Source organism: Oryctolagus cuniculus, chromosome 21, assembly GCF_051225735.1.
Source record: "Oryctolagus cuniculus isolate XC-2025 breed Fujian yellow rabbit chromosome 21, ASM5122573v1, whole genome shotgun sequence".
NCBI lineage: Eukaryota > Metazoa > Chordata > Mammalia > Lagomorpha > Leporidae > Oryctolagus > Oryctolagus cuniculus.
Genome location: NC_142887.1, coordinates 35,137,762 through 35,149,387, shown reverse-complemented (window position 1 = coordinate 35,149,387; position 11,626 = coordinate 35,137,762). Strand labels below are relative to the sequence as shown.

Genomic DNA, 11,626 nt, shown 5'->3' with positions numbered 1-11,626 from the left:
CATGGCTCACTTGGTTAATCCTCTGCCTGTGAAGCCAGCATCCTGTATGGGCGCTGGGTTCTAGTCCCGGTTGCTCCTCTTCTAATCCAGCTCTCTGCTGTGGCCTGAGAAGGCAGTGGAGGATGGCCCAAGTGCTTGGGCCCCTACACCCGCATGGGAGACCAGGAGGAAGCGTCTGGCTCCAGGCTTTTGGACCCAGCCATAGCAGCTATTTGGTGAGTGAACCAAGGAAAGGAAGACCTTTCTCTCGCTTTCTGCCTTTCTTCTCTCTATGTAACTCTGATTTTAAATAAATAAATAAAATCTTAAAAAAAAAAAAAAGATACAGAAGCAGCAACAACAAAATAGGGCTGGCATTGTGGCACAGTGGGTTAAGCTGCCACTTCCGATTCAGCTCCCTGCTAATGAGCCTGGGAAGGCAGCAGGGGATGACCCAAGTGCTTGGACCCCTGGCACCCACGTGGGAGAACCCGGATGGTGTTCCTGGCTCCTGGTTTCAACCTGGTCCATCCCTGGCTGCTTGTGGACGGCAGGTGGATGATTGCCATGTGTCTCTGTTTCTTCCTTTTTCTCTCTTCTGACATTCTGCCTGCTAAATAAATAACCAATGAATATTTTTTTTGAAAACACAAAATACAGAAGCACAGCTGATAAGTAGATAAATGTGTAAGTGTAGCTGGAGATTTCAATGCTTCTCTCAGTAATGAGCCAGGCAGAAAATCAGCTGAGGGAGAAAGAACATTTGAATCTCCCCAAATAAACCAAATACAAGCTGCTTTCTTTTTTAAAATTATGTATTTATTTGAGAGGCAGAGTTATAGAGAGGTAAAGGCAGAAGCAGAGAGTCTTCTATCCACTGGTTCACTCCCCAAATGACTGCAATGGCTGGAGCTGATCCAATCTGAAGCCAGGAGCCAGGTGCTTCTTCCTGGTCTCCCATGCAGGTGCAGGGCCCAGGCAATTGGGTCATCTTCTACTGCTTTCCCAGGCCATCAGCAGGGAGCTGGATTGGAAGTGGAGCAACAGGGACTCGAACTGTTGCCGATATGTGATGCCAGCACTGCAGGCAGCAGCTTAACCTTACGCACCACAGCACCGGCCCCTGGGCACAATTTAGCTGGAGATGCGACTAAGAAAAGCAGAGTGCCAGGTACTACAGGACTCAACTTCAAGTCTAAAAGAAGGGCATCACCTGGGTCACTGTTGTGAGACAGCCTGGGGACCTGGAGGGGACAGCTCTCTGCAGGGTGCTGGGTGGCCTGGGTGGCCCCTTCCTGCTCCCACCCTCTCTTCCCTTCCCTGCTAAGCACACCTCCGGCATAGCAGAAACCCGACCCATGGGAAGACAAGGGATAAGCATCACAGGGAAAAGGCCACGCATTTCCCAAATGAGCCTCCGTGCTGGTACGCCTCCATTCCCAGTTGCCGTGCGGTAATTCCAGCTTGGGGTCACTCAGAGTGGTCTTGAATAAGTACCCGGGAGCAGCAGCATTGTGGCTCAGTGGTTAAGATGCCATCCGCAACAGCAGCATCCAGTGTCAGAGCACTGGTTCGAGTCCCAGCTGCTCCGCTTCCAGTCCAGCTCCCTGCTAATGAGCCTGGGAAAGCAGTGGGAGATCTCCCGAGTCCTTGGGTCCCTGCACCCACATGGGAGAGCTGGATGGAGTTCCTGACTCCTGCCTTCCACCTGACCCAGCCCCAACCAATGTGGCCATTCGGAAAGTGAACCAGCTGATGGAAACTAGCTCTCCTCCTCCTCCTTCTCCTCCTCCTCCTCCTCCTCCTTTTATTCTCCTCCTTCTCCAACTCTGCCTTTCAAATAAATGAGGCAAAACTTGCAGAAAGAAAGAACAAGATGAAACATCTTTCCGTGAACACATGGTAAAGACAAGCCGACAGACCCAGAACCTCACGCGTGGTGTTGGGATCCGAAGTAATAGTAATAAAGACCCAGGTAATAACAGCATTTCCATTCTGAGGGTGGCCATGAAGTTTATTTTTAAAGATTTGTTTATTTATTTGAAAGGTGGAGTTAGAGAGAGGCAGAGAGAGAGAGAGAGTCTTCCATCTGCTGGTTCACTCCCCAAATGGCCATAACAGCCGGAGTTGGGCTGATCCGAAGCCAGGAGGCAGGAGCTTCTTCCAGGTCTCCCACACAGGTGCAGGGTCCCAAGGACTTGGGCTATCTTCGACTGCTTTCCCAGGCCACAGCAGAGAGATGGATAGGAAGTGGAGCAGCCGGGACTCAAACAGACACCCATTGTGGGATGCTGGCACTGCAGAGGATGGCCTCACCCACTGTGCCATAGTGCTGGCCCCAGCCATAGGCTTAGATGGGCAAATGTGTATCGATGATGGAGCTGGAGCAGGGGACCATGGATGCCCTCATGAGCGCTGTTCGCTGGTGTCCTTCTTGTCATCATCACTCCCACAGAGAAGTCTGGAATGGGTCAACTTGGCAAGGCATGCCTCTCACCTGAGTCGCCTTGGGCTCCTAGGAGGCTGCAGGGAAAGGGAAATACAGTGGGACCACGGCCAAAGCTGAGTCAGAGGAACCGGGGGAGATGAGAGCAGAGGTACATGCGTGTGTGCGTGCGCACGCTGCAGACAGAAAGGAGGCCAGGGCAAGGGGCCCCGCGGAGCAGGGGAGCAGCCACCTTCCGGTGACGTCATGCAGTGCAGTGCCTTTGTCTCCCAGAACCGGAAGCCTAGCCTCAGGGATTCCTCATGCTCACACATCCGGTGTCAGCACTGCCAAGGTCCCCACCCCCTGACTCTGGGATGGGCCCTCCTTCTCCCAGGCACGCTCTGAGTCACAGCTAAGGACCTGGAAGAGCCATGTTCCTGGTGATGGCAAGCCCAGGATGGCACTTACACTGCCACTGCCCCCCCACCCCCACTGACTGTACCCAAGCCTGGGCCCCTGCACCTGCTTCTACCCGAGAGAGAGAGAGAGAGAGAGAGAGAGAGAGAGAGAGAGAGGTCTTCCATCCACTGGTTCACTCCCCAATTGGCCGCAACGGCTGGAGCTGCACTGATCCTAAGTCAGGAGCTGGGAACTTCTTCTGGGTCTCCCACACAGGTACAGGGGCCCAAGAACCTGGGCCATCTTCCACTACTTTCCCAGGCTATAGCCGAGAGCTGGATGGGAAGTGCAGCAGCCAGGACTCCAACTGGCACCCATATGGGATGCTGGCACTGCAGGTGGTGGCTTTACCTGCTATGCCACAGCACCGGCCCCAGGGTCAATGTTGTTTCCCATGGGCTTGGTCAGTGATAAGTTCTGTGATCTATTCCCGTGGCATAGAAATCCCTCAAATGATCAACAGCCAAGTCCATGGGTATCATGCTGTGGGGCTCTGATGGGTACACAGGGGCTTCGTGGGAAATGGTATTAAGGATACACACTGATAGGGGCTGGTGCTGTGGCATAGCTGGTTAAACTGCTGCCTGCAGTGCCCACATCCCATATAGGTGCAGTTCGAGACCTGGCTGCTCCACTTCCAATCCAGCTCTCTGCTAATGCACCTGGGAAAGCAGCAGAAGATGGTGGTCCCTGCACCCACATGGGAGACCCGGAAGAAGCTCCTGGCTTTAGCTGGGCTTTGTAACTCTGTCTTGCAAATAAATCTTTTTTAAAAACATATGCTTGGGCAGGCGCTGCGGCTCACTAGGCTAATCCTCCGCCTAGTGGCGCCGGCACACCGGGTTCTAGTCCCAGTCGGGGAGCCGGATTCTGTCCCTGTTGCCCCTCTTCCAGGCCAGCTCTCTGTTGTGGCCTGGGAGTACAGTGGAGGATGGCCGAAGTCCTTGGGTCCTGCACCCACATGGGAGACCAGGAGGAAGCACCTGGCTCCTTGCTTCAGATCGGCACAGCACACCGGCCGTAGAGGCCATTTGGGGGGTGAACCAACAGAAGGAAGACCTTTCTCTCTGTCTCTCTCTCTCACTGTTTAACTCTGCCTGTCAAAAAATAAAAAAGTATGCTTGTTTTGATGCAATACATGTATAGTTTTCTTTTTTTAAAAGATTTATTTTATTTATTTATTTATTTGAAAGTCAGAGTTACACAGAGAGAGGAGAGGCAGAGAGAGAGAGAGAGAAAGTCTTCCATCTGCTGGTTCACTCCGAAGATGGCCACAACTGCCAGAGCTGAGCCAATCTGAAGCCAGGAGCCAGGAGCTTCTTCCAGGTCTTCCACATGGTTGCAGGGGCCCAAAGACTTGGGCCATCTTCCACTGCTTTCCCAGGCCATAGCAGAGAGCTGGATGGGAAATGGAGCAGCTGGGTCTTCAACCAGTGTTCATATGGGATGCCGGTGCTTTAGGCCAGGGTGTTAACCCGCTGTGCCACAGCGCCGGCCCCACGCATAGTTTTTTGTAAGACACATTTTCCATGATCTGTTGGCAAACACCCAGTACCTCCACGCTTCTTCCATTCAAAGGCTCTGCTGTCCATTGCAGCTGCCCCCGGAGGCTGTGAGCCACGTGGATTTTGTCACCTGTCTGGGTGCCGGGTCCGCAGGAAGCCCGCCAAGAATGGTTCTCTTTTACCCTGGATGAAACTGTTGGGTCATTTCCCTGGTCCAGGCTGAAGGCAGCAGCCAGGACCTCCATCAGGGTCCATGTAAGTGGTAGGAGCCCAAACTCTTGGGCCATCCTCTGCTGCTTTCCCAGGCCCATTAGCAGGGAGCAGGATTGCAGGTGGAGCAGCTGGGACTCAAACCAGTGCCCATAAGGCATGCCTGCATCACGGGCGGTGGCTTTACGCACTATGCTGCAGTGCTGGCCCCTGCCTTCTGCACTTTTTTTCACCACTGTACTGGAGGCTCTAGCCAGCTGGAAAGGCAAGAAGCAGAAATGAAGGTGGGGCCAGGCATTGTGGCACAGCAGGCTAAGCCACTGCTTGGGGTATCCGCCGCTGCTTCAACCCAGCCCCCAGCTAATGAACCCAGGAGACAGCCGAGGAGGGCTCAAGTCCTTGGGTTCCTGCCACCTAAGGCGAAACCAGGGTGGAGGTCCTAGCTTTTTGGCCTCGCCCTGCTGTTTCAGGCATTAGGGCAGCAGAGCAGTGGATGGAAGAGCTCTCTCCCTCCATTTCTCTCTCTCTCTCTCTCTCATACAGATGGGTGAGGAAGAAATGCACTCATTTTTATTTGCAGATGATGAGATTTTGTACATAGAAAATACAGGTGTCGGCGCTGTATTAGGTCAGGCTGCATAGTAGCCTGAGCTTACACCTGCAGCACTGGCATCCATGTGGGTGCCAATTCAAGTCCCAGCTGCTCCACGTCTGATCCAGCTCTCTGCTGTGGCCTGGGAAAGCAGTAGAGGATGGCCCAAGTCCTTGGGCCCCTGCACCCACGTGGGAGACCCAGAAGAAGCTCCTGGCTCCTGGCTTTGGATTGCCTCAGCTCTGGCGGTTGTGGCCATCTGGGTAGTGAACCAGCGGATGGAAGACTCTCTCTCTCTCTCTCTCTCTTTTTTTTTTTTTTTTTGACAGGCAGAGTGGACAGTGAGAGAGAGAGACAGAGAGAAAGGTCTTCCTTTGCCATTGGTTCACCCTCCAATGGCCGCCGCTGCAGCCGGCGCACCGCGCTGATCCGATGGCAGGAGCCAGGATCCAGGTACTTTTTCCTGGTCTCCCATGGGGTGCAGGGCCCAAGCACCTGGGCCATCCTCCACTGCACTCCCTGGCCATAGCAGAGAGCTGGCCTGGAAGAGGGGCAACCGGGACAGAATCCGGCGCCCCGACCGGGACTAGAACCCGGTGTGCCGGCGCCGCAAGGTGGAGGATTAGCCTACTGAGCCACGGCGCCGGCCATCTGTCTCTTTCTCTCTCGGCTTCTTTGTAGCTCTGCCTTTCAAATAAATAAATCTTTAAAAAAAAAAAAAAAGACAGACACAGGTGAAGATGCTCTCATCCCACATCGGAGCTGGGTTCAAGCCCTGGTTCTGGAGCCTGACTCCAGCTTCCTGCCAGTGTAGACTGGAGGTTCAACTCACTGATGTCCTGCCACCTTCCTGGGAAACATGGATGGAGTTCCTCGCTCCTGGTTTCCTTTGGCTCAGCCCAGCCCTTGTCGTTGCAGGTATTTGGGGAGTGACCAGAAGATGAGAGTTCTGTCTCTCCCCTCCCCTCCTCCCCACCCCTCCACCTCCCCTCCCCTCTCCCCTCTCCCCTCTCTTTCTGTCTTCCTTCCCCTCTCCCCTCCCCACCCCTCCACCTCCCTCCCCTCTCCCCTCTTCACCCCTCCACCTCCCCTCCCCTCTCCCCTCTCCCCTCCTCACCCCTCCACCTCCCCTCCCCTCTCCCCTCTCCTTCTCTCTCCCCTCCCCTCTCCTCCCTTCCTCTCCTGGAACTTGGAGAGGAACCTGGGGCCCCAGAGAAATCATTTGGGGAGTTGCTGACTTAGTGTTGGAAATGGGGCTTTTGGGAGAGGTGAGAACTTCCTCCAGGAATGGGAAAATGGAGGATACAGGCCAGGGCAGCTTCTTGAGTCTGGAATGGGGGATAGACAGGAACAGGGAGGGGCCCAAGGTGGGGACACTCAGGCCTGGGCTGAGGGTGAACGGACGTGGAGGAGGAGCTGTCCCCGGGCCAGGGGGGGGGGCAGATCAGTGACATGCTGCTGAGAGCAGCCACAGTGATCTCAAGGCCAAACCATCGCCTCCAGCTCTATAAAGACAGAGCCATGAGGCCAAGTTCCCATCACCAGCGAGTCCCTGCCCCCTCCCGTGATCCTACCCTGTGCCCATCAGGCTCCGCGCTCAGGCACATGGACATCCAGCTCCCACTGGTGAGCTTGGGTCGCCCTGTGATGACTTGCATGTGCACCTGCCTCTCCCGATGCCCTTCCAGGTGGGCCGAGAGGCTGCAGGTGCTCTGGCCAGGTAGACCTGAGGCTCTCTGCCCTGCTGTGTTGCCCAACCCCAGGCAAGGACGGGCCAGGACTCCCGTGGGCAGATGTCTCTCTTCGCTCCTCACTGCCTCTCTGGTGCTCAGACCCAGGTGTCACTCGGTGTGCCCTCCACGGGACCCCTGTAGAACCAAGCTTGAGTGGTTTCTTCCATGGGCAGATTCTGGAGCAGCTGAGACTGGGAGAGAACAAGAGGGAAGACATGTTTGACGTTGACAGAAAGAAAAAAGAACCTGAGGCTTGATTGTAAAATGTGCAGGCACAGAACAGACTGCCTCTTTGACCCAGAAGAACTGAATTATTTCCAAATTATTCTGAAACCTCTTTGAAATTAACTCATGGAGTACCTGGGCTTGATTCCTGCCTCCAGGCCCCTGCTAAGGCACACCCCTGGCAGGCACCGGGGAACGGCTCAAACACTAGTGCACCTGCCACCCTTGTGGGAGACCTGCATGGAGTGCCCGGCTCCCGCTTCGGCCTGGCCCAACCCCAGCCATAGTGAGCATTTGGGAGAGTGAACCAGCAGATGGGACCTCTGTCTCTCTGCCTCTCAAGTAAATATTTTCCAATGATATTTTTCAGAAGAATGATAACACGCTGTGTCCGTTAAAAGTCTTGGGATGGGGCCGGCGCCCGCGGCTCAGTAGGCTAATCCTCCTCCTTGCGGCGCCGGCACACCGGGTTCTAGTCCCAGTCGGGGCACCGGATTCTGTCCCGGTTGCTCCTCTTCCAGGCCAGCTCTCTGCTGTGGCTCAGGGAGTGCAGTGGAGGATGGCCCAAGTGCTTGGGCTCTGCACCCACATGGGAGACCAGGAGAAGCACCTGGCTCCTGCCATCAGATCAGCGCGGTGCGCCAGCCGCAGCATGCCTGCCATGGCGGCCATTGGAGGGTGAACCAATGGCAAAGGAAGACCTTTCTCTCTGTCTCTCTCTCTCACTGTCCACTCTGCCTGTCCAAAAAAAAAAAAAAAAAAAGTCTCGGGATGGATGGGAAAGGGAGGATCCCTATTTTCCTTGGCCTACGATGAGCCAATCTCCTCGTTTCAAAGTCACCTGATATTTTTGGTCCTCAGTACCTTTTGTGACTTCCTCTGAATAAGAGGAAGTCCGGCTGCCAGTCTGTTTAATGTACTTTAAACAAGTCAAAGCACAGATTTCTGTTCCTGCCTGCACGGTACATGGCTGCAGGCAGCTTCAAAGGGCAGGCTGACTGTGCTGTGGTTATGATATTGTAAACACTTCAAAGCCCCACATTGTATAGAAGCGAGGGGGACCAGCCTCTCGATATCATTGCTGTGTGACCTTCCGATGTTCCTGTGCTAGCGAAGATTAAATTTAGCTATCCGCAGACTATATATTTATGTAAAGACTCGGTTTATTTATCCTGTTTGCTCCAAGCAGGGCTTCTTAGCTCGCCCTCTGAAATGGTTATCCCTAGCGGCAGGTGTCTTGGTTCCTTGGCTTAAATCGGCAGATTATTAAGGGCCCCGGGCGGGGGAAGTCTGTGGGGTCGGGGGGGGGAGCTCGGTGCTCTGGCACTGGGGTTGGGGCTAAGGAAGCCCCAGCTCAGTCAGCAGGGTCTCTCCTGCAGAGAACTGCGTTCCTGGGGCTGCGGTGGGGTGGTGGAGCCGGGATGGGGTATTCCAAGGGTTTCAGGGCACAAACCTGGATTCTCAAAGCAAGAGAATTATTTTCCCCAGCTGCTCCACTTGGGACCCAGCTCCCTGCTGATGCACCTGGGAAAGCAGTAGAAGATGCCCAAGTGCTTGGGCCCCTGCACCCACGTGGGAGACCTGGAAGAAGCTCCTGGCTCCTGGCTTCGGCCTGGAGCAGCCCCAGCTCCTGCGGCCACTCGGGGAGTGAACCAGTGGTTGGAAAATCTCTCTCCCTCTACCTGGGAACATGTGATCTGATATGGGATGCCGGCATCACAGGCGGCAGCTTAACCTTCTGGGCTACGATACTGTCTCCTGCCTTCTACCATGGAATGGTTCTGTCCCGAGGGGCGGCAGACTCAAAGCAGCTAACCTGGCTGGTGTGAGAGAGCTGGGGCAGGAAGACTAGACCCTATTATGCACAGGGGCCTGGGGCACTGGGGCCAGGGCCTGGGGAGCAGCACACGTACCTGAGGAGAAGCCCACCCAGCCAGCACCACCGCCTGGTGAGTCCGTCGCCCGCCCACAGCCCTTGGAAGTGTAATCAGCCAGCCTGGGAGGCACCTGCCTCTCAGGAGCATGAGGGGCGTGGCCGTCTGACCGGAAGTGAGTAGGGGAGAGCTCTGCCCCGCCCCCTCCCAGGCCACACCTGCAGGCTCCGAGTTCTGATGCGGACTGGTCGGCCAGGGGTTGGCGGTCCCCACTCCCCGAAGGCTCTGCGCGCAGGAAGTGGGTCAGGAGGCTTTGGCGGGTACCCGAGGGGCTGTGTAATCTCTTGCCGGCCTTGGCCCGGTGGCTGTGAGAACTCTGCCTGTTTTCGCTTCTTTGGAAGTGCTGATAAGAACAGAATCCAACAAAGGCCAAGCCGCCAAGCCCCGTGTTTCCTGGTTTAGGAAGTGAAAAAAGAAATGTGACTTTGGAAGTGCTGGGAACACTGCTCTGCCCCCACCCCAGGTACTTAACCTCCACCTCCTCCTCCCCCTCCTCCCCCTTCCCCCATATTCCTCTTATTCTCTTTTATTTTGAGAGAGACCCAGAGAATTCCCATCCACTGATTCACTCCCCAAATACCTGCAACAACCAATGCTGGGCTAGGCAGAGCCAGGAGCCAGAAACTCAATCCAGGTCTCCCATAGGGTGGCAGGGACCTGAGTCCTTGGGCCATCACCTGTTACACCCTGGCAAGGTGCATTAGCAAGGAGTGATCCAGCTCTCTGCTAATGGCCTGGGGAAGCAGCGGAAGATGGCTCAGACCTTGGGCCCCTGCATCCACATAGGAGACCCAGAAGAAGCTCCTGGCTCCTGGCTTCCACCTGGCCCAGCCGCAGCCATTGCAGCCATTTGGGGAGTGAACCAGCGGATGGAAGACCTCTCTCTCTGTTTCTCCCTCTCTGTGTCTGTAACTCTGCCTCTCAAATAAATAAATAAATCTTTTAAAAGAAAAAAAAAAAACACTTGTGGTGAGATACACATCACGTGACATTTGCCGCTGTCACCAATTTGCATGTACATGTCAGGGCACGGGCAGTCATCAGCACCATCCAATTCCGGAAGTTTCCACCACGCATACCTGCAGCTCTGTGTCCATTAATCACCACGCCCCATTCCCATGGTTTCTCAGGAGCCGAGAAGTGAGCTGCTTCCCCAGCTGCCATCTGTGCTGGGGCCAGGGGCCAGGGGCCAGGCTGGGTTCCTCCTGATGGGGGTGCCCGGGCCAGCAGTCTCCCATCACCCAACCCAGGATGGAGCCCCGTCTGAAGACAGCTATTTCTGTTCCAAAGGAAAGGGATCTTGGTGACATCACTGGTCTGCCTGGTCATCACAGCGGACGTGTATTGGTTTCCGGCTGTCTTGAAACTTTTTTGTCCTGTGCTGAGCCGGGAGATGCAGCAAGCAACTGGTCAACCTCACACAGGCCCTCGGCATGTGGCAGAGGTGAAGGGAGTGGCCCTCTGAGGCCAGGCACGGGGTGGGGGAGGCTGAGAGGCAGAGAGAAAGTGTTCCATCTGCTGGTTTATTCCCCACATGCCTGCAGGAACTGGATCCGGGCCAGGGAGCTCTTCCACGTAAGTGACAGGAACCCAACTTCTTGAGTCATCACGCTGCCTTCCCAGGAAGCTGGAGTCAGGAGGCAGAGCTGGGAGTTGAGGAACTGAGGTCAGGCACTCTGACGTGGGGGGTCTCGGCCAGCATCTTCACTCCTGGACCAAATGCCCCCACCCTCCACCCTCCCCTCTGCTCTCCTAGCACCCTTCATATAAGGCTTTGGAGGACAGAGTCTTCTCTAAGATTTTTATTTATTTATTTGAAAGTCAGAGTTACACAGAGAAGGAGAGGCAGAGAGAGAGAGAGAGAGAGAGAGGTCTTCTATGCACTGGTTCACCCCCCAATTGGCTGCAACGGCAGGAGCTGTGCTGATCTGAAGCCAGGAGCCAGGAGCTTCTTCCAGGTCTCCTATGTGGGTGCAGGGGCCCAAGCACTTGGGCCATTCTCCACTACTTTCCCAGGCCACAGCAGGGAGCTGGATCAGACGTGGAGCAGCCAGGACTGGAACCGGCGCCCATATAGGATGCCGGCACTGCAGGTGGTGGTTTTAGCACTACACCACAGTGCCGGCTCTAGGGGACAGAGTCTAACGCAGGGGCCTCTGGGACATTTTTCGCCATTCAAAGATTGCAGCCCTAGCACCTGGTCCATGCCGATGGCGGAGAGGCAGAAGACAGGCACAGAGCCAGGTGCAGGGAGCAGGCAGCCAGCCCCAAGCCAGCACAGCAGGAGGGCCGCCTTGAGGCTTGGGGTTCAGGCTCAAGATACCCCGGCCTGGGTGTGTCCCTCAGCCAGGTCACCAGGGCAGGGAGCGGGTCTGCATCTGTGTCCTCATGGATTCCAGGGATTGCGGCTTCGAGTGACTCGCCTCTTCCCACTCCTGCATTCAATCCCTAGAGCACCTGTTCTCGGGGGGGAAGCCGCACAGGCTGCTGTGGATCTGGGGGAACGTCCAAAGCCAGAGCCGCCACTGCCCTGAGCAACGCCGCTGCTAGAGGGGCGCTGT

The 11,626-nt window shown here is 55.6% G+C and overlaps 1 long non-coding RNA gene across 2 annotated transcripts; it reads right to left on the bottom strand.

Moving 5' to 3' along the window:
- Window positions 1-775: 775 nt before the first annotated feature.
- Window positions 776-9,213, bottom strand: LOC103346262 (uncharacterized). Of its 2 annotated transcripts, none has more exons than XR_016227527.1 (3): window positions 9,045-9,213; window positions 6,748-7,097; window positions 776-1,003 (listed from the first exon to the last, which is right to left on the bottom strand). It is a non-coding gene; the product is annotated as an uncharacterized LOC103346262 (long non-coding RNA). The 2 variants fall into 2 exon arrangements; XR_016227526.1 differs by lacking the exon at window positions 776-1,003 and adding an exon at window positions 1,967-2,502.
- Between the last annotated feature and the right edge of the window lie 2,413 nt (window positions 9,214-11,626).